Consider the following 10,318-nt stretch of genomic DNA (forward strand, 5'->3'; position numbering starts at 1 on the left):
GGACAGAGGCGGCGGCGCCGCGCGGGGGCGGCCGAGGGAGGAAGCCAGCGTGGCCTGCCGGGTCCGCCGCCGCCGGGGGCCGTACGTCGCCTCTCGCTTGAGGACTGCTTCTCCTCCTCCTCCGCTCCCGGCCACCTCCCGCCAGGGCTGCGGGCTCGGGAGGTCCGGGAGAGGCAGGGAATTGGGGTGTTCCCCTGAGTGGTAGGTACCCTGGAGCTCTGGAGCAGCGGGAGCAAGGAATCCATCACAGGAGGACAAAGCGACCAGAGGCTGAACAGCCACAAAAGAAAACAAGAACCATGGATACCAGTTTAAAAAGACATCCACATGACTTTTTTGAACATTCAGCATCAGGAATTATCACAGAATCACAGTACGGTAGGGGTTGGAAGGGACCTCTGGAGATCACCTAGTCCAACCCCCTGCCAGAGCAGGGTCACCCAGAGCAGGTTGCACAGGAACGCGTCCAGGTGGGTTTTGAATGTCTCCAGAGATGGAGACTCCACCACCTCTCTGGGCAGCCCTAGAAAGAATGAGTGGACGAGTCTCAGGAGTGATACTGAGAAAGAAATGGCAGGAGGAGCCAGCGCAGCTCACCAAGGGAGCCAGCGTAGCAGTAGCCACAGCCAGTTTGGGGCCAGCAGAGCACCTCGTCCCACCAAGAGCTGACTCTTCATCCCCCGTTCCCTGCCATTCTGCTGTAAATGCCTTACAGCCCCTACTCCCCAGCCTCCCTCTGCTCTCTCTACATGTTCCCTCCCTTTTGTGACCAAGGGCGACGGTGGACTGGCCTTGTCTTAGTCTTAGGTCAAGCCTGGTTGCTGCGGCAGGCAGCATGCTTTGGCCAAACCTCAACTGTTGGGCTTTGTGAGACGAAAACGTCTGCACAAATGGTCAGGCTAGATTTTGTGGCTCCTTGAGTCTTGCACTAACATGCTCACCTTCAACCTTTTCCCCTTGCAGTCCTTCTCTTTCTTCTTCCTTTTTGTTTCCCCTGCCAAATTTAGATCATCAGTTTTCTTCATTTAGCTACTTTGTACCCACTGAAAAAAAAATAATCAAAGTGGTGATTAAATAAAACTGTGATAGTTACTTGGGTTAACCACCATTTCACTGCCCTCTAGATTTGTTTTTTCAGCCTGTACAACCTCCAGGAGTACTCTCTAAAGTGCCCAGCAATGCTGGGTTAAGGCTTAGCGTGAAACTAAATTATAGTTGCAGTTCTTTAATATCCATGGCAAACCCTAATCTTTCTGTTCGATTCTTTGTCTGCATAATGGGAATAATAATAGTTGTTCTCATTCCCTCTTTAGAGATACTCAAAAACGCTGAGGTGTTTCTGAGGTATGTTTTCTGTTTGGAGGTATTTTTGAGGGATTTTCTGATCTGTGTCAACCAAGAGGTTGGGTTTTCTGGTTATGATTGCTGTGGGAGAGCAGAGCTTCTGGCTGGCTGGGTTATTTGACCGTGAGCAGTTGTTAAGCTTTCTGCAAAGGAGGTCAGTGTGATGTGGAAATGATAACCAGGAAGCACTAGAGATGGGCTTCTTGTGCTTGTTCTGGTTAAGCACAAGATAATAGGGTGGACAAGGCCCCACCATCCAGCTTTTTAGAGATTTTTTTAAAGCACTTCACGAGAAGGAGAGTGTGGTTGGGATGTTCTTGAAAAGTATGATTTTTTTGAGACAGTAGTTCCATTTGTCATTTTACCATATAAATGCTTCATTTTAGACATCTGTATACAGCAAAGACTAGACTTGGAAATCACTCGTAGTACACACCAGGAGGAAAATTACAAGTTCTTTAAAATAGCTGTATCCACTACATGTCGTTAGTGTCAGATTTTGAAGGTATTTAAAGAAGGATAGCTCTTCTGATGAATTTGCAAGGTTTGGAGTTTATTATGGATTGAGATATTCTATATATGTTTTGACTTGATGGAGAAATACTTGTGAAAGATCACCGTGAGTTTCAGCTGTATTTGTTTTCCTACGTGTCTGTACATGTGGCACCCAGCAGAGACCCTGCCACCAGGCTCACGGTTGAAATCAGCACCTTGTTTGCTCAAATACCCATTTACTTTGAATTTGCCACAGCCAGAGTTGAGTGAAAACTGAATGTGGTTTTAAGCTTGTAATCATTCTCACTCTGGGTAGCCGCTGCATGTGCTTCCTCAGACCTTTTGCAAAAAACAAGGTTAGCTGGTTCTTCCAAGGCTGTATGTTTGGAGTTATTCAAGGGATGGTGGAACATTGCAAAAATGTTTAAACAACTGTCTACAAAACGTGACGTGAGCCTCACCTGTTTCCTCGCAGTCCTGTGGCTTGCATTCGGGAAAGTATTTCCTTTCCCCTAGACACTACTGACACCTGGCTATGGTAATATTCAAATTCCCAGTATTCACCATTAAAACTAATGAACTGTTGAAGCCTAGATAAATCACTTTAGTCGTTACAAATAAAGATTAAGAAGGCTTAACTGAGTGTAAGGCTCATTTTTAAAATGCTGCAGTGGATGCATTGTCAGGAGACCTTTAAGTTGAGATCTCAGTACACTTGAAGAGGCCTCCTGTAACAGCTGGCAGGATTATTAATAGCTGCCAGAACTGATTTAGGTAAAGAATGTGTTTTCTTGGGGGATTTTAACTAATGAGTCATGTCATTTTGTTCACCTTAATTTTTATTTGTTTTGCTTTGAAAGAAAGAAGTTTTTATTATGCAGTCATGGATACAGACAATGTACCTGGGTTTGAGAGCTCTAAAGAGCAGCCTACAAATTCTGGAATATAAGGGCAGGAGTCTCAACTGCGGTGTCACTGTGTCTTCAGTGAGTGCATGCTAAGCTCCATCAGCTAATCATCTGGCCCCAGATGCTCGTAGGCCAGTGTTAGTAAATAGATCATAGCATGGGTGTTGGTACAGAAGTCTACACACATACACACATGCCCTAACTCTGCAAGCTGGAGGAGGAATTAAAATGTTTATGTCAGACATTGGAGGAACAACACAATTCCAAACTGAGAAATGTGTTCCTCTTTCACAGCACCATCCTCCTGCCAAACTGGATGTGTGGTACCACAGCAGCTAGCCAAGGAAAATCTTTCTATTGTCATTCATTTAGAAGCCCTGGTATGTTTGCTCACCTAAATGAAGCATTTACCCCCTGCTTGTATTCAGCATTTTGGGTGACAGCTGCACTAATAGTTGGTGTAATCATAGTGCGAGCCAAATTGCAGCAATGTTACAGGTGTCAGGATGCTTACTTATTTTCAAAACACTGCACATTTCAGATTGCGCCTTTCTCATTTGAATAATGACATGTTTTATATTCTTTTACATGCTGTTAAATAGTCTAGAGCCTTAAAATCCATAACTCTTGACAGCTGCAGTTGCATGATTTTTTACTGGCTTCAGTTGGAGTGACTCAATCGTCTGACAATTAGCAATGATTTTACAAAGCATATTTTGGAATCTACAAGGCTCATTTAGAATAAAAAATCATTTTCTACAAAATGAAGATAGTAGTCCTCACTTTAGGCTTTTGCAGTGGTAGTTTTCACTACTTGCCACTTTAAGTTTCTGTTGATTATGTAGGAATAGGGTATCATTTTATTGATGGCTTGCATCTGTTAGGGGTTTTTTTTGCTTGTTTGTTTTTTTATGATGGTGTCTCTTTAAGTTACTTGGAATTTACGCTAGTATTAATAAGAAGAGAAATAGGTCCCCAGCCCTAGATCCTCAGAATGGGAGGTAGTAGCCAAAACCTGACTGAGCACACTGATATATCACACACAAAATCAACACAAAGAGTACGTTGTTAACATTGTAGTCAGGCCCTCAAGTGTTCGAGAAATGCAAGAACTACAATTGTCTGAACATTTATCAGAATTTCCAGCTGTTGAATGCTTAACTGCATGATGCTAACAGTGTTGTTTCAATGTAGATTGCTTGCTTCATGATTTAATGTATAATTATATTCTCATGCCTTCTTTACTTCAAAAGCCCCTCTACAGCTTTTATTGCACAGGAGGGAGTGTACTTAGCTAGCAAGGAATTGGATCAGATTTTTTCTCTTTGCTTTCCCTTTCCCCACTCACGACTCCTCTTCACATCTTCTGTCCTGCATCAAAAAGTCCATACTCTTTCTTGGACCATCCCTTCTTTTCATCATTAGGATACACATGCTGCCTGCACTGCAACATCCATGCTACAGCAGTGCAGTTGCAACTAGTGCATGAACATGAGGCTGAAGAAGCTGCAGCAAGAGGTGCCAACACTTAAATAAATTACTCTCTTTTGATTTCAAATTCACCTACTATTTTGAAGTCACAGATTCATAGAGTCATAGAATGTTTTGGGTTGGAAGATTAAAGATGAGTTGAAGATCAGTTAAACTTAAAGATCAGTTCCAACATGCCTGCCACGGGCAGGGACACCTCCCACTAGACCAAGTTACTCAAAGCCCCATCCAGCCTGGCCTTGAACACTTCCAGGGATGGGGCATCCACAACTTCCCTGGGAAACCTGTTCCAGTGCCTCACCACCCTCACAGTAAAGAATTTCTTCCTAATATCTAATCTAAATCTCCCCTCTTCCAGTTTAAAACCATTACCCCTCGTCCTTTCACCACACTCTCCAGCTTTCCTGTAGGCCCCCTTTAAGTACTGGAAGGCCACTATAAGGTCCCCCCGGAGCCTTCTCTTCTCCAGGCTGAACAGCCCCGAGTCTCTCAGCCTTTCCTTATAGGGGAGGAGCTCCATCTCCTGATCATCTTCATGGTCCTCCTCTGCACCCATTCCAATAGGTCCATGTCCTTCTTAAGTTGGGTGTCCCAGAGCTGGATGCAGCACTCCAGGTGGGGTCTCACCAGAGCAGAGTAGAGGGGCAGAAATCACCTTCCTTGACCTGCTGGCCGTGCTTCTTTTGGTTCATCCCAGGATATGGTTGGCTTTCTGGGCTGTAAGCGCACATTGCTGGCTCATATTCAATTTTTTATCCACTAGTACCCCCAAGTCATTCTCTGCAGGGCTGCTCTCAATCCACTCGTCACCCATCCTGTATCCATGTTTGGGATTGCCCCAACCCAGGTGCAGGACCATGCACGTGGTCTTGTTGAACTTGATTATGTTTGCATGGGCCCACTTCTTAAACCTGTCATGGCCCCTCTGGATGGCATTCCTTCCCTCTAGAGTATCAACCACACCACACAGCTTGGTGCCTTCTGCAGACTTGCTGAGGGTGCGCTTCCACTGTCCATGTCCCTGACAAAGCTGTTAAGTGATACTGGTCCCAATACAGACCCCTGAGGGACACGACTCATCACTGGTCTCCACCCAGACATTGAGCCATTGATAGCAAGTCTTTGGGTATAACCAGTTCCTTATCCATTGAGTGGTCCACCTGTTAAATCCATGTGTCTCTCCACTTTAGAGACAAAGATGTTCTGCAGGACAGTATCAAATGCTTTGCTCAAATCCAGGTAAATGACAGCAGTCACTCTTTCCTTATCCACTAATAAGGCTGTAACCCCATTGTAGGAGGCCACCAAATTTTTCAGGCATGATTTGCCCTAGGTGAAGACATGTTGGCTGTCCTGTTGTTTTTTTCATGTATTTAAAGTCAATTGACATGCTTTAGTGCTTTGATGTCCAAAACCAATCTTGGAAGGTTCTGATCAGTACATGCAGTATCTTACTGTGCTGCAGTTTTCCAGAAGAGGTGAAAATCCAAGATCTTAACTTCTTTGGGCTGTTAAAGTTTCCATAAGGTTTTCAGCACACATGGAAGTATTTCAACCAAATTCCAACCTTGAGAATTGCAACTCCCTGTGGATAAATTTTCCCTGCTCTAAATTTTCTCTGTGCTTTTCATTGTTGCTTCTTGTCAGAAGTGGTCACACAGTAGCTATGCACTGGCATACCATTGTCTCGTTCCTGTAGGGCATTGACACTATTACCAGGAGTGCAAAATGTAGAGACCACTTAATCTCCAGCATGGCTACATCAATGGGGATTACAGAGCAGTGGCACAGAGGAGCTCACCTGCACAACACTTCCCAGGTGCAGAAGAGATTTCTGCACTGGCCCGACATGGACTGTTATGGGGATCTGAGGCAGAGGCAGACTGAAGGGGTGCAAAGAGTCTGTTGTCACCAATCTGGTGGCTTCAACACCCTTTTATAATTGCAGTCGCGACTGAAAATGCAACTACTTGTCCGGCTGATGATCAGGGGCACAAGAGACTTGGGTTTCCTCAGGTTGGAGGAGTGACTTATACATCTCTGCCTTCATGCTTCTGCAGAACCAAGCCCTTGGTCTGCATGCAGGAAGAATTCAAGAAATTCTGCAAAGGCTGATTTCACCAAGTGAATGGCAGTGTTTTCCCCGATTACTTACAGCTTTGTCTAAACAGCTTGAGCATTCATCTGGCCTTCAGAAACCTCTTTTTCTGTGCATTCCCACCACCCACCTTGTACTGTGCCAGAAGCTGGTAGTCTGGAGGACCACAGCAAGAATGACTGGAGGACCGGAATACATTGTTGGGCGGTCTAGGAAGATTTTGGTTTGTTTGTCTTTGAAAAAAAAAAAAAAGAGTAGAGAGTAGACATGGCCAAAGACTTCGGAGGCATGGTGTTGAAGAGGATGGTAACCAGTTATATACCAAATCTGTGAGGGAAGGAACAAGTATAACTGAGCCTAATATGCAGAAAAAATGACTGGGTTTGGAAAACTTTACCCTTCCAAGGGCCAATGTAATGAAATCTCTAGGCAGAGTGCAAGCTTATAACAGCGAGTTGGACAGCTGTCCCCAATGTCTCCTCGTCTTGTACCAGGTCCTGACTCCAAGAGGGTAGCCAGGATAGATCTCCTGGAGCTTCTTCCAGTCCTATTCTCCCTGCTGTTGCATGCTGCAGGGAACATGTACAGGAGCAACCTAGCAGTGTTGTTGACTCAGGTACGGATCAGCTTGTGCGTCAGGTAGGCGTCAGATCAGTTCACCTCTTGACGTGCTCTCTATCCTCAACTGTAGTTTTAAAACACTTGAGTTTGGGGCTTTTTTTAACTCTGCATTTCATCCTCTTGTTGATACATCTCTCAGGCTCAGCCATTATAGCCATTTGCAAAAGCAACAGAAGCTTTTACTTTTCTGAAGACTTTTTCAGAGTTAAATGAATTCATATGATTTCACTGGCTTCCATACTGTGCAACCTTTGCATCTTGATGGAGTTGGACTCCCTGTTTTGCATTTCATTTCAGTGCATTCTGTGAGACTAACTAGAACTTACTAGGAAATTGAGTTTTTCTAAATGATTTTTCTAATTTATCTCCCTTGATCATGTTTTCAATTTCTTCTCTGATTTCACATCTCTCCGTGTTCTTGGTCTCAGTTTTTCCTGCTGAGAAGTGCTGACTGCTGTGCAGCATACGTTTTTCCTGTAGAAACAGAGCTAGGATGGTAAATGTTTCTCTTCAGTCTCCTCTGCATTAAGATTAAAAAAAAAACCCAACCAAAACCAAAAAAGCTCTATATTCATATTAATCAGGAGAGAACGTGTCTCCAGCAGCCTCTCTCCAATCTGAGCCTGACATAGGGGTTGATATAACAACTTGCAGTACTGATTTAAGTGCCACATCTTCTACTGAGAAATAAAAACCTAGTAAGTGAGCATCCTTCCATGAAATGTTAACCCTTTTGTAAAGACTTACTTACACATCAAAAACCCCAAAGGCATTTTTAGCTGATGTAAATCAGCATAGGCCCAGCTATGCGTTTTTACATCACCTATTCTGTTTTACACCAAACACTCTCCTTCATATTGTCAATCTTACCTCTGGCTATGTGGAACTATAATCCATAGTCTCTGTGTTGGCACCTGTGGATGTGGCCAAGCAATCTTCAGCAGGTCAGAAGCTCCGGAGCAAGATTTTCTTTTTATAAGCAGGCCTCTTTCTCCAGACCTACCCTTTAACATCGCTCTGTTTTGATGATTTGTCTACTAAGATTGCTCAGGATGAACAAATTGAACAAATTTATCTTCTTATCAAGCTGCCAGGGTTCATGTTGCTGAGGTCCTCTAAGAACCTAATGCCCTTTCATACTGTTTACAGAGAACTGGAAGTGAATTGCAAGCAGGGGTTCTGCACCTGTGGTAACTTGAAGTCCACTGCTTCAACGAAGACCTGGGAGCAGATTTTGTCTGTCCATAATTGAGGTGGGTGCGTCAGAGCACTGTAAGCCTATATGCAGACCTTACTTTTGGCTGAATGGCATGTATCGGCATAAGCCTGTGCTTGTCTGACCTAAACCTAATGAAAATGAGCTGGGTTTAAACTAAGGGAAGACTGATTTTCACTGGCTTTTGCACTAAATCAGCTACATCAGGTTTTAAATCCCACTTTGAAAGAAGACCCTACAACTCTGCATGCAAGCAAGCCTTTAAGCTTCGATTTGTTTGTGTGATGTACAGACCAGAGAGTACAAAAGGCATTGTTGTTCTCCCTCCAGCTCTGATCCACACGTCTCTTTCTTTCTTCACTTGTTATTTTCTGCCGGACCCATGAGGTCATCTCTGTTTGACTGTTCATTTGTGACTGTAATAATAATTTTATAGAGGATGTCACATGTGGTGAAAATACCTGTCCTAATACTGTTAACAGCATGGTGAAAATACCTGTCCTAATACTGTTAACAGCATGGTGAAAGACAGGCTGATCTTCACCTGGTCAGGGCTGGAAGCAGACTCTGGAAGTGTTGTTTTCCTTATCTGGGACTGATTTCAGTCTCAAGCCTGTTTGCCAGCATGACATGCCATCAGATTTCAAAAATACTCAGAGGAAGGATTTGCACTTACAGCTGCACACTGATGAGTGCCCCCTCTGATTCTCCTCCCCCAGTTCATTAACATGCATGTCTTCCCTTATTAGTGTTCGTCATTATGTGAACAGCTGGTAACTGTCCTGTTTTCCTTCTCGTCAAAAAGAGGGCTTCACAGCCGTGAGGAAAATTAGTATTAGGTACAAGCAATTTTTAATACTGACTCCAGGTCCATTAATTTTTTCATTATCGTTATCATCATCATCATGGCAAGGGTGGGCAGGTAGACTATGGGCCTGATTCTCATCTCACTCAGAGGAGTATAAAGGGAGAGAAACTCTTTCAAAGGCAGGAAGGTTACACCAATGCAAAACAGGGTAAGTACGGATCAGGATGTGACTCTCGTTACATTTTTTTCATGGCTGCCTTTAAAATATGAGCAGTTTCTCTTCCAAATCCATTTTAACTGTAATTAACTATAATGAATTTTTTTTTTCTGCTTGTATTTCTCAAATACATGCTCCACCAAAGATTTTAAATGACCCCTCTGGCTGCATATCTTATGATCAAGGTAAAAATTATTTCTCTCACGTATGTAAGGAGAAGATGAAAAAGTAAGAGATAATTGGAAACTAGACATATTTTCTGGGGTTTTCTGGGATTTTTCCTTCAGTAGATGACTGGTGAAGATGGAATATGCATTTTTAGTGGATCATGGCTGTATTCAGAACTCTGAACAATAGTCAGGTCACAAGACTTTGTGAGCTGTCTGAAATATTCCAGAATTTAGATCCCCACCTTCCATCTTGAAGCCAGTTTTGGAGGGGTAATTTACCCTGGATTTTTTAATTACTTAGGAGAGTAATTGTCCTCCATGCCTTTCATCCAGGACATAAGATCTTTCCGATTTTCTCTTCTCAAGCCATAACCCTGAGAACACATTTATTTTCCATAGGAATCAACAGCAATATACTTATCAACAAATATTTCCCCTGTGTCAGAAGCTCAGCTAGGTAAGGTGTGGTAGAGGTGTGGTGTGTTTTCCGTGCTCCCCAAGGAGAAAAAAAAAGAGGGGGTGGAGGCAAGAGTCCTGACACTGTGAGAACAAGGCCTGTTGAGGGTAAGGCATGTCTTCAGCTGTGTGATTATTTTAATAGAGATGCCTTCATTCGCACGTCCTCAAACAGGCCAGGAGCCCTTGGGGATGCAGTCTGACAGAGCTGCCTTTTCCCTTCTGGAGTCACCATTGTTTGTTATTACTGGCCAAATCTGGTCACTTGGCAAGACAGGCACTGAAGACAGATATCGCAGCTTCAGGGATCCTTATCTATGGTCCTGTCTTTCTTCAAGGAGCCTATGGCCTGCTGTAGGATTAATTTGATGCTCCAATGTGTTAAGCCTCCACGTAGTTACAGATATCTGTCTTCCTTGAAGCCATTCTCTTTGCATAGGCTAGTGCTGCCATGAAGGAGGTTGCCCACAGTGCCTGAGGTAGGAGAACATAAG

Source organism: Rissa tridactyla, chromosome Z (assembly GCF_028500815.1).
Source record: "Rissa tridactyla isolate bRisTri1 chromosome Z, bRisTri1.patW.cur.20221130, whole genome shotgun sequence".
NCBI classification, from domain to species: Eukaryota; Metazoa; Chordata; class Aves; order Charadriiformes; family Laridae; genus Rissa; species Rissa tridactyla.